This window comes from Camelus ferus, chromosome 9 (assembly GCF_009834535.1).
Source record: "Camelus ferus isolate YT-003-E chromosome 9, BCGSAC_Cfer_1.0, whole genome shotgun sequence".
Taxonomy (NCBI): domain Eukaryota; kingdom Metazoa; phylum Chordata; class Mammalia; order Artiodactyla; family Camelidae; genus Camelus; species Camelus ferus.
Window position 1 is genome coordinate 29,548,591 of NC_045704.1, and position 12,884 is coordinate 29,561,474.

The following is a 12,884-nucleotide window of genomic DNA, read 5'->3' on the forward strand; positions in this document are numbered from 1 at the left end:
TTTATTTATTTGTTTGTTTGTTTGTTTATGACAGGAAAGTAGGATTTATTGGTGGGCGTGAGTAAGGAGGGGCCAGCGCCATGTCTCTCCTGAGTGCAGGGCCCACCATGTGTCCAGGGGGACATGATCAGGGATGTGTTTGACCCCACAGCCATCTGGGATGAGTTGCTTTTCTGCCGTGTTTTCAAGTTCATCAGCATTAAACTTGGTAAATCCCCACTTCTGGGAGATGGGGATCTTCTGGTGGCCGGGGAAGTTGAACTTGGCCCTGCATAAGTCCTCAGTCACATGCTCCTTGTTCTGCAGCTTGTTTGGAGGGTTACAATGACTTGGTAGATCCTGGCCACTGCCCTGAGGCTTTCCAAAGGCACCGCGCATACCTGGAGCCTAGGTTGGGGACAGCATGCCAGACATAAGTGTCCTCTAGAAAGGGCTATCTCCAGGGTCCCTTAGGGCAACCCATATGGGCAACAGGCTGCATACACGACCAAGAAGGCTGCTGTTTGCAGCCGTTGCACACCAGGCCCTTCTACGAGGAGAAGAGCACAGTCGGCTTAAATGGCTGCAGGCATTATCCCCATTTTATAGATGAGCACACTGAGGGCCAGAGCGTTAGAGCAACCTGCCAAAGTAAGGTGGCCCTGGAGCCCTGGGATATTGGCTTCAGGCTCAGATCACCTACTGCCTGCCTGTGGCACCTTGGACATTGTCTTACCCTCTCTGGGCCTGTTTTCGCGTTCGTACAGGAAGCCTGGGAGTCTCTGACCTTCTGTGTTCCCACAACAAATCTGAGGTCCCACAACCAGGAAGAGCCAGAACCCCGCAGTTCCCAGCCTGGGGCTCTGTCCACGGGACGGTGGGAGTCTAAGGCTAGCATCGTGAGAGCCTGGCCTTCATTCCTCCCACCGAGGCCTCTGACCTCCCACTCAGGGACCACCTGCTCCTGACATCAGCCTCCCCCACCAAGACCCCTGACTTCACTGTTTCTTAGGCCCCCCAAGCCTTCATCATCCTGTTGGTTTCCTACAGCTTGCCAACCAGGATCCCAACCTCCCCTCCATCACAGAACCGCAGACCCTGGATTTGGAGAGCCAGTTTCTGCCCCCCGCCCAGAGGCTGCACATGAGTCAGTAGCTTCTGGGAACACTGACTGGTTTCTAGATGTCTGGTCCCAACAAGCTCTCCTCCCACCCGGGCCTGCCCGCTCTCTCCCTGCCTGCCTTTGACGTGAGCTACAGACTGGGGTGAAACACTTCCTTTCCCCACCACCCCAACACATCCACCAAAAACATGCTTTTGCATAATCCACAAGGAATTTGGCCTCCAGGTGCAAGACTGCCTTGCTGACAGTCTCCCCAGAACACCAGTGAGTTAATTCTAGAACAGTGCGTTCCCCACCCTGCCGCCACACAGGTGACATGGGCTCCCAAGTGCGTTTGAACCCCTCTACTCAGTGCAGGACTCAACCCACCTCTCGTCATCCATTCACCATTCACAAAACGTTGGTTGAGCACCGATTACATGCCACATTGTGCTAAATGTAGGGACTTCAGTTATGAAAAAAATAAATCCCCATGGCCTAAAGGGACAGGTGGACATTATATATAATCATCTCAATGAGTATTTGATTATAGCAGGAACCACACACACTACAGAATGGAACACAGATTGATGCACACATTTCTGCCACAAAGATTTATTGAAAGCCGTCTATGAGCCAGGCTCTGTTCCATGACTGCAGATCAGAAAACCCCCAACTAGATGGGGGTCAGGTTGCCTGAATTATTCTGGAGGCAGGGTCAAAGCTAATTAGGAAAGATAAGAGGACCTGGGTTGGGTGGGTGGCTGGGGAGGGTGCTTTAGACTGAGCACGTACAAGTCCTGGAACTTAGCAGGTACATCCCAGAGGAGGGCAGTGCGGCCAAAGGATGGAGAGTGGAGAGAGGAGTCAGGGTGGTGCTGGTCCCCTGTGCCACCTGCTAGTCCATTTCCACTGGCCAAGTGTAACCAACCTGCACTCCTCAGCACATGCTCTTCTCTTTTGCCTTTGGGGCCCCAGAGCATCGCCTGCATGGTCCTGTCCATGAGAGCGAGGGACTGCTGGAGGGCGGGTATTAGAAGGCAGAGGAAGGGACTTCTGGTTTCTAGTCTGGCATGTCTGGAGCTTAGAAGCTGCCACTATGTCCTAATAACAAGTTAAAAAGCTGAACAAGTTGATGTTGATACACAGTGGAGGGCGGGCTCCCCAGGTACCCAAACACAGTCAGCAGAACTCCTCAAAAGTTTCCAGCCAGCCAAAGGCCAAAGAAGGGTCTCCTTCTAAAGCTGGAATGAACAAAAGGAGGAAATGAAAGAACAAAAGATGACACTCATTACCACGACCATAGGATTTCTTAGATGTACAAACACAGGATACAGTAAGACATCAAGCCATATGCTTTAATGTCTCAGCTCATATAGAAAGTTCAGGGAAGGGACACAGTGTTGTTTCTCACAGTACTGTAATAGCTAAGAGAAAAGAGGATTCTGGAAAGATAGAGCTTTCGCTTTATTGGATGCCTGAAGACCTTCTGCCTGATGTGTGGGTGAATGAAAGTGTGCGATATCAATTAAAAACTGCCTTGCTTTTGGATCCAAACATATACAGAACAATGCCACAGAAGAGGTTGAAGAGGCAATAAATAAATAAATACATAGAAAGCGAACAAGTGGGGACACCTGCAGTCTTAGTCATCGACAATGGGTTTAGTAAAAGTTACGCGTTAGAGTCAAACCTCTTCCTTTTTTTATTTCTTAAATCCAGTATTTAGAATAATATGCATGCTTAGTGTAAACATTCTGTAAATGAAGTAGGCTTTTCTGTGGAATATATTAATGTATTACTGAATATCCACATTTTCATGGAATGGTACTGGGGGAGACTGAGCAAACACTCTTCTGGCAACTTAGTGAAACAGCTTCTAAAAGCCTTGCATGCTTGCTGCTTTAAGCTGCTTTTTTTTTTTTAAACTTTTAGTAATTACAGTAGTTTATATTGGAACAACAATTACAACATGTACCCTTACAAATACCAAAAGCACTGTAAGGATACTTCAAGTCATATTAGGAAATATTTAGACAATGCAAATTGTTGAGATAATTCACCTTTCAATTATCATAAATAGATGTGGTTGGTTGCCATTTTTGTTCTTTCGCAGAACTCTGATAAGAAAAGTGTTCAATTTGTATTTAAGCAAACAATGAATGACATTTGCCATCAACTAAAAATTCATCGATGGAATTAGGGCTGAAAATTTCTGTTAAAGAGTGTTGCAGTATGTCTGGTGGCTCCCCTTTCAGGACTAGGGTTTTCTCATGGAGTACAGTATGGTAATATTTACCTAGGTAACTAATCTGTTCATGGTTTTTGAAAAACTTCTATTTCACATTATTTAATAATCCTTATGTTTTCATTTTAAGTTATATAAACTTTCATTTTTTTCCCCTGAGGGAAGCATTTAGTTTATGAGTTGTTGTTTTTTTCTTAACATAAGAAAAATTGTATTTTTAAAAAGGTATCTTCAAACTGAATTCTTTATACACCAAAGTTGGTTTTGAAAAGGAAAATAAAATCACTTTCTTGCTTAGTAATCAAGAAGCCATATGGATTTTTTTTTTAATTACAGAAATGGAAATATGTGTAGCTTGTTAGTATTGTATCAAACAAATGTTGCATAGAGATAATAGAACATTGCCTGTAAATAATTCAGCAGATTTGTAATGTATTTTTCTATTATGAAATATACTGTATATGTTTTTCTAGAGGCATGAAAGTTGAATGTATGTATTATGGTTAGAAATAATATTGAAGGATATTGTAATTCACTAGTGCTGCCAGAGGAATTAATAAAGCACCTTCTTTAATAATAAATGTCATTTGCAACAAAAAAAAACCCTGAACAAACTGAAAAATTAACAACTCTTCTTAAATCCATTGGAGAAGTGGGGTCCCAAGGCAAAAAGCTGCCCCTCACCCCCAAATTGGAGACATAGACAGGCTGGATACAGAGAATCACAGCTTCTTGGAGCAAGAACCTCTATGAGAACCAGTCCAGGGGTAGGAAAACCTGAACTGTAACTTATGAGTTGCTGGAGGCTCAATGTGAACAGTTCCGAGAGTTAAAAACTCCAGGGGGACCCTGTCATGAGTGTGCCCCATGCGTCTGTGAGTTTTACCTCCAGGAGCTCTACAAGGTAAATACTGAAGGAAAAAAAAAATCCCCTTGTGCTCCGACAGGGGGAAGGGAAAAGTGATCATTCTGAAATATGCCACAGCTCTCTGTTCTCAAGAGGCCAGGAGAATTGATTTTGCCAGAGCCTAAACTACTGGGGTTTTATCAGAGCCTGACCAATTTGGGAGGAGAGAAATATGTAACTCTAGCCCACCCTAGCCTACCAAATGGGGGAAGGGAAGCACAGAGATCCAGCCTCCTCACAGCCGTCTTGCCCCACCGAAGGCGGGGTGGGGGACAAATGAGACACTGGTGTAGCCCATAATTCAGGGCACCGGCTCACCAAAAGACTGGGACCTAATCACGGGGCTACAGGTGCTTCCCCGCCCCCTACATCTCATCACGGCGTTACTAAAGGCCTCTTTACCACAGTTTCTTATCCAATATATCACATCTGCCTTTCAACGACAACAACAACAAATTACAAGACACATGAACAGGCAAAAACTACAGTTTGAAGAGCCTGAACAAACATCAGAAGCAATGTCAGATACGGCACGAATGCCAGAATGACTAGACCAGGAATTTTTTTTTTTAACTATGATTAATATGCTAAGGGATTTGATGGAAAAAGTAGACAACATGCAAGAATAGGTGGATAAAGTCAGCATAAACATGTAATTTCTAAGAAAGAATCGAAAAGAGATGCTAGAGATTTAAAAAAGAAGCTGTAACAGAAATGAAGAATGCCTTCGATGGGCTCATATGTCCAGTCTGACAATGAGCCCATTCATGGCTGAGGAAACACTATTTGAGCTTGAAAATATGACAGTGGAAACTTTCAAAATTGAAAAGCAAAGTGAAAAAAGTCTTAAAAAAAAACCCCACAGAATAAAACATCTAAGAATCATGGGACAACTTAAAAAGTGTAATGAGAATAACAGGAGAAGAAAGAGAGAAAGAAACAGAAGCAGTAGTTGAAGTAATAATGACTGAGAACTTTCCAAAATAAATGTTAGACACTAAACTACAGATCCAGGAAGCTCAGAAAACACCAAACAGGATAAATAAGACACCAGACACAAAAACAAAACAAAACAACACCTAGACGTATTATATTTAATCTTCAGAAGATCAAAGACAGAAAAATATTTGAAAGACACCAGAGGAAAAAAATTGTACCTATAGAAGAGCAAAGATAAGAATTACATCTGACTTCTCTCTATGTAAGCAAGAGAAGAGTGCAATGAGATATCTAATATCAATTATAATAATAAAAATAAGGTTTTATTTTACATCTGCTTATTCATTCTCTGATGCTCTTGCTTTATGTAGATCAGAGCTTCTGATCTATGTCATTTTCCTTCTCTCTGAAGAACTTCTTTTAACATTTCTTTCAAGACAGGTCAACTGAGAGCAAATTACCTCAATTTTTATTTGCCTCAGAAAGTCTTAATTTCTCCTAAATTTATTTTTTAAACATTTTTTATTGAGTTATAGTCATTTTACAATGTTGTGTCAAATTACAGTGTAGAGCACAATTTTTCAGTTATACATGAACATACATATATGCATTGTCACATTTTTTTCGCTGTGAGCTACCACAAGATCTTGTATACATTTCCCTGTGCTATACAGTATAATCTTGTTTATCTATTCTACTAACACCTACAAATTTTGAAATTCCAGTCTATCCCTTCCTACCCCTCTCCTCCTTGGCAACCACAAGTTTGTATTATATGTCTATGAGTCTGTTTCTGTTTTGTATTTATGTTCTTTTTTTTTTTAGATTCCACATATGAGTGATCTCATATGATATTTTTCTTTCTCTTTCTGGCTTATTTCACTTAGAATGACATTCTCCAGGAACATCCATGTTGCTGCAAATGGCATTATGTTGTCATTTTTTATGGCTGAATAGGCATTGTATAAATATACCACTTCTTCTTTAGCCAGTCATCTGTTGATGGATATTTGGGCTGTTTCCATGTCTTGGCTATTGTAAATAGTGCTACTATGAACATTGGGGTGCCGGTGTCTTTTCGAAGTTGGGTTCCTTCTGTATATATGCCCAGGAGCGGGATTCCTGGGTTCTATGGTAAGTCTATTCCTAGTCTTTAGAGGAATCTCCATACTGTTTTACAAGTGGCTGCACCAAACTGCATTCCCACCAGCAGTGTAGGAGAGTTCCCTTTTCTCCACAGCCTCTCCAGGATTTGTCATTTGTGGATTTTTGAATGATGGACATTCTGACTGGTGTGCGGTGACATCTCATTGTAGTTTTGGTTTGCATTTCTCTGATAATTAGTGATATTGAGCATTTTTTCGTGTGCCTATTGATCATTTGTATGTCTTCCTTGGAGAATGGCTTGTTTAGGTCTTTTGCCCATTTTTGGATTGGGTTGTTTGTTTTTTTCTTATTAAGTCATATGAGCTGCTTATATATTCTGGAGATCAAGACTTTATTGGTTTCATTTGCAAAAATTTTCTCCTATTCCATAGGTTGTTGTTTTCTTTTACTTCTCATTTCCTTTGCTTGTAAGTTTCATTAGGTCCCATTTGTTTATTCTTGCTTTTATTTCTATTGCTTGGGTAGACTGCCCTAAGAGAACATTCTTGAGATGTATGTCAGATAATGTTTTGCCTATATTTTCTTCTAGGAGGTTTATTGTATCTTGTCTTACGTTTAAGTCTTTGATCCATTTTGAGTTGATTTTTGTGTATGGTGTAAGGGAGTGTTCTAGCTACATTGATTTACATGCTGCTGCCCAGTTTTCCCAACACCATTTGCTGAAGAGACCGTCTTTATTCCATTGTATATTCTTGCCTCCTTTGTCGAAGATGAGTTGACCAAAAATTTGTGGGTTCATTTTGGGGCTCTCTATTCTGTACCATTGGTCCATATGTCTGTTTTTGTACCAATACCATGCTGTTTTGATTACTGTAGCTCTATAGTATTGTCTGAAGTCTGGGAGAATTATTCCTCCAGCCTCTTTCTTTTTCTTCAGTAATGTTTTGGCAATTCTAGGTCTTCTGTGGTTCCATATAAGTTTTGTTATGTTTTGTTCTAATTCTGTGAAATATATCCTGGGTAATTTGATAGGGATTGCATTAAAACTGTAGATTGCCTTGGGCAGTGTGACCATTTTAACAATATTGATTCTTCCAATCCAAGAGCATGGGATATCTTTCCATTTTTCAAAGCCTTCTTTAATTTCCTTCATCAATGGTTTATAGTTTTCTATGTATAATTCTTTCACCTTCTTGGTTAGATTTATTCCTAGATACTTTATTACTTTGGGTGCTATTTTAAAGGGGATTGTTTCTTTACTTTCTTTTTCTGTTGATTCATCGTTAGTGTAAAGAAATGCAACTGATTTTTGAACGTTAATCTTGTAACCTGCTACCTTGCTGAATTCTTCGATCAGCTTTAGTAGTTTTTGTGTGGACCTTTTAGGGTCTTCTATATATAGTAACATGCCATCAGCATATAGTGACACTTTTACCTCTTCTTTTCCAATTTGGATCCCTTTTATTTCTCTCTCTTGCCTGACTGCTATGGCTAGGACTTCCAAGACTATGTTGAATAGGAGTGGTAATAGTGGGCATCCTTGTCTTGTCCCAGATTTAGTGGGAAGCTTTTGAGTTTTTCACCATTGAGTACTATGCTGGCTGTAGGCTTGTCATATATAGTTTTTATTATGTTGAGATACGTTCCTTCTATACCCACTTTGGTGAGAGTTTTTATCATAAATGGGTGTTGAATTTTATCAAAAGCTTTTTCTGCATCGAGTGAGATGATCATGTGGTTTTTGTCCTTTCTCTTGTTGATGTGATGTATTACATTGATTGATTTGCATATGTTGAGCCACCCTTGTGTCCCTGGGATGAGCCCTACCTGAACATGATGTATAATCTTTTTTATGTGCTGTTGGATTATATTTGCTAATATTTTGGTAAGGACTTTTGCATCTATGTTCATCAGTGATAGTGGTCTGTAATTCTCTTTTTTGGTGGTATCTTTGCCTGGTTTTGGTTTCAGGGTGATGGTGGCTTCATAGAATGAGTTTGGGAGTATTCCCTCCTTTTCAATCTTCTGGAAGCGTTTGAGAAGGACTGGTATGAGTTCTTCTTTGTATGTTTGGTAGAATTCCCCAGTGAAGCCGTCTGGTCCTGGAACTTTATTTGTAGGGAGATTTTTTATTGCTATTTCGATTTCATTTCTAGTGATCGGTTTGTTCAGATGGTCAGTTTCTTCTTGATTCAGTCTTGGTGGACTATATGTTTCCAGAAACTTGTCCATCTCCTCTAGATTATACATTTTGGTTCTGTATAGTTTTTCATAATATTCTCGTATGATATTCTGTATTTCTATGTTATTTGTTGTACTTTCTCCATTTTCCTTTCTTATTTTGCTTATTTGTGCTCTCTCTTTTTTCTTCTTTGTGAGTTTGGCCAGAAGTTTGTCAATTTTGTTTACTCTTTCAAGAAACCAGCTTTTGGTTTGATTGATTTTTTCTATTTTTTTTAATCTCTATTTTATTTATTTCCTCCCTGATCTTTATTATTTCCTTCCTTCTGCTGCCTTTTGGGTTTTTTTTGCTCTTCTTTTTCTAGTTCTTTTAGCTGGTGGGTTAGATTGTTTATTTGAGATTGTTCTTCTTTTTTGAGGAAGGCCTGTATTGCTATAAACTTCCCTCTTAGCACTGCTTTGGCTGTGTCCCATAAATTTTGTGTGGTTGTGTTTTCATTTTCACTTGTCTCAAGGTATTTTTTAATTTCAACTTTGATTTCATCATTGACCTATTGGTTTTTTTTAAAAATAGCATGTTGTTTAATCTTCATGCTTTCCTTTTTTTCTCCTTTGTTTCTCTGTAGTCAATTTCTAGTTTCATGGCATTGTGGTCAGTAAAGATGCTTGAGATAATTTCTATTTTCTTAAAATTGTTGAGGCTTCTTTTGTGCCCAAGTACATGATCATTCCTAGAAAATGTTCCATGTGCACTTGAAAAGAATGTATATCCTGTGTTTTGGGGGTGTAATGCTCTAAAAATATCCACCAAATATAATTTTTCTATTGTATCATTTAATTTCTCTGTTGCCTTTTTTATTTTCTGTCTGGAAGATCTGTCTAGTGATGTTAATGCAGTGTTAAAATCTCCGACAATGATTGTATTCCCAAGAATTTCCCCCTTTATCTCTGTTGGTAGTTGTTTTATGTACTTAGGTGCTCCTATTCTCCTTAATTTCTGAAGGACAATTTTTCAGGGCACAGAATTCTAGGTTGGTGATTTTTTCTCTCAATTCTTTAAATATTTCTATGAGGAAAACTACAAAAACTCTTAATAATGAAATCAAGGAATAACTACATAATGGAGAGATGTTCCATAGTCATGGAAAGAAGATGTCAGTTTAGGAGAGGCAAAAATCAAGAATAGCAACACAACATTGAAGAAGAAAGTGGGATGACTGACATTACCCAACTTCAAGACTTATTCTTAAGCTACAGTAATCAGTGTGGTGTGGTAAAAGAACAGACAGTTCAGTGAGACAGACTCTAGATCCCAGAAGTGAACCCATATAAATATAGTGAGCTGATCTTTGATAAAAGAGCAAAGGTAATAAACACAATAAAGCAAAGGTAGTCTTTTTGGCAAATGGTGCTGAAACAACTGGACTTGTACATGCAAAAAAAAAAAAATCTAGACACAGATCTTACATCCTTCACAAAAATTAACTCAAAATGGACTATGGAACTAAATGTAAAATACAAAACTATTAAACTCCTAGAAGATAGCCTAGGAGAAATCCTAGGTGACCTTGAGTATGCTGATGAGTTTTTAGATGCAATATCAAAGGCACAATTCATGAAAGAAATAACTTATAATCTAGATTTCATTTAAATTAAAACTTATTCTATGCAAAAGACACTGTCAAGAGAATGAGAAGACTAGCAACAGACTGGGAGAAAGTATTTTGCAAAAGTCCATCCAGCCGATAAAGGTTGTTTGAGATATAGAAAGAGCTCTTGGAGGGGGTGGGTAATAGCTCAGTGGTAGAGTTCATGCTTAGCATGCATGAGGCCCTGGGTTCTATCCTCAGTACCTCCATTAAAGAAAAAAAAACCCAAAATATAGAAAGAAGTCTTAAAATTCAACAATAAAAATGAACAACCCAATCAAAAAATGGGTGAAAGATCTTCATAGACACCTCATCAAAAAAAAAAAAAAAGACGTACAGATGGCAAGTAAGCATATAACAAGATGTGTAACATTATGTGTCATTAGGGAACTGCAAACTAAAACAATGTAGTGCCACTGCACACCTATTAGAATGACCAAAATCCAAAACACTGACAATGCAAAATGCTAGTGAGGATGTGGAGAAACAGGGATTCCCGTTCATTGCTGTTAGGGATGCAGAAGGGTACAGCCACTTTGGAAGACAGTTTTGGTGTCTTCCTACAAAATGAAACATATTCTCACCATAAGATACAGGAATCACAGTCCTTGGTACTTACCCAAATGAACTGAAAACTTATGTCGACACAAACATCTGTACATGGATGTTTATAGCAGCTTTATTCTTAGTTGTCAAAACATGGAATCAACCAAGATGTCCTTTAATTGGCGAGCAGATACAGAAACTGTGGTGCATCCAGACAATGGAATATTATTCAGCCTTGAAAAGAAATGAGCTATCAAACTATGTAAAGACAGGCAGGGAATTTAAGGGCATATGACTAAGTGAAAGAAAAGGCTAGAGACTGATTCCAGCTGTATGACATTCTGGAAAAGGCAGAATGCTGGAGACAGGAGAAGGATCTGTGGTTGAGGAGAAGGAGGGATGAACAGGTGGAGTACAGATGATTTTTTAAGGCAGTGAAATTATTCTGTGTGGTATATGTCATTACACATTTGTCCAAACCCACAGAATATCCAAAACCAAAACTGACCCTAATGCAGACTATGGACTTAGGGTGATAATATAGGTTCACTGATTGTAACCAATGCACCTCTATTGAGAGGGTGTAGGCAGTGGGGGATTGTGTCACTTTGTTGATTGTCAGAAACACAATATGCACTTAATAAGTGGGAAGCTATTATTTGGCCCCAAGAGAGTCTGAGTGTGCTGGCATTGCCCTGAAAACCACGAGCACTTCCAGGGTCGCCCAGCAAGAAGACCCCAGAGCCCTGGGCAGCAGCACTAGGGGCAGTGTGACTGGGGTTGAGGGTGGAGTGGATGTTATAGAAAAGGGCAAGAAGTCCACTAGAGATGAGGTGACCAGGACGAACGAGAAGTCAGAGAGAGAGGATCCTTGAGCTCTAAATACCGAGGCTGCTCAGAACCTCAGAACAGGCCCCCAAATCAGTCCCAGCAGTGAGGCTTGACTAGGCATCCAGAGCAGAACTCCAGCTCAGGGTCCACCAGGCTGAAGGCCCTGGCTCCTGGCTCTAGACTGAGCCTCCTGCATCTCAGGCAGGCCAATGGCCTGGTGGCCCCTGCCACTAAACTTCACTCAGCTTCTGCAAAGCCATTTGCTGGCCTGGCTCCCACCAGTCAGAGCCCTGACATTGACATAGAGCACTTAGGGGTTTAATGCCCACCCTCTGGCTCCTCTCCCTATACCTGGCTGGATTCAGGTCTGCTGGGATCCCTAAGGACTCGAGGGAAGTGACCCTCGTCTGCTATCCTTGTTCGTGACTTGCAGGAGCAAGCAGGTGGCTGGAGGAGTGTGTTGGGTTTTGTTTTGGAAGCGCGTGTGGGAAGACGAGAAAAGGCAGCCTTTGTCTGGGAGGTGAGCCTCCCTGGGCGGTGGCTGTCTGCCGCTTTGGGAGCCTCTGGTGGGGCTGTCTGTCTGGCCCTGCGCAGCAGACCTGGGGGAGGGGCTCCCTCCATGCTGTTGCTGCTGCATTTGACTCTCCTCACCAAGAATCTCAGAATAGCCCGGCTGGAGGGTCCCTCTGAGGTCAGTTGGGCCAACCCTTCCCTCCACCATTGGGGAAGCAGAGGCCTCGCCATGTTGTCACCTAAGGGCAATGCAACAGGTGATTTATTTATCCATGTAACCTGGAATCTGCTGGCCACTGCGGTCAACACGCAGGATGTCCAAGCAAACCCCAGAATTTGGAAGCCAGGCCTGGGACTGCCCTGAAGCCCGAGGGAAGACATGAGTGGCCCATCTGGGTTCCCGGCAGAATCCTCAGAGAGGCTTTGTTGCTGAAGATGGGGGCTCACTGGCAGGGTTGCGCTGGACGGCTGAGGCAAGCAGTGCCCAGGTTGTGGGCTTCGCAGGAGGAAGGGAGGGGTCCAACAGCAGAAGCTGGACTCTTGGAAGCAGGCATTTCTCCCCACCGTGGAGACGTGGCCCTGGGAGGTGGCAGGTCCTTGGGTTGCTGTGGAGTGGGGCCGTCCTGTCTTTGGCAGCCTCAACCACACCCTTGTGCCTGACCTGGGCCTAGAGACGTCTGTCTTCCAATGGGCCTCTTCATTTTAAACAAGGGGCCCTGGCATGGGACACTCCAGCTGAGAGGCAGGGCCTGGCCCCATGGATCTTGGAGGGCATCGTTCTGGAGCCCTTGCACAACCCCACAGGAGTGTCGGGTCTGCCTTGGCAAACAGGGGATCCAAACAGGTTTCATTTTGTTGAGAAAGATCAAGAAATGTCGCTGA

At 41.7% G+C, this 12,884-nt stretch overlaps 1 non-coding gene and 1 pseudogene across 1 annotated transcript; one reads left to right on the plus strand and one right to left on the minus strand.

Annotated features, from left to right (window-relative positions):
* Window positions 1-431: 431 nt before the first annotated feature.
* LOC116666125 lies at window positions 432-568 on the minus strand. The gene has a single exon (XR_004322975.1). It is a non-coding gene; the product is annotated as a small nucleolar RNA SNORA70 (small nucleolar RNA).
* A 1,648-nt stretch (window positions 569-2,216) lies between these two features.
* LOC102506229 lies at window positions 2,217-3,243 on the plus strand (annotated as a pseudogene).
* The last annotated feature ends 9,641 nt before the right edge of the window (window positions 3,244-12,884 follow it).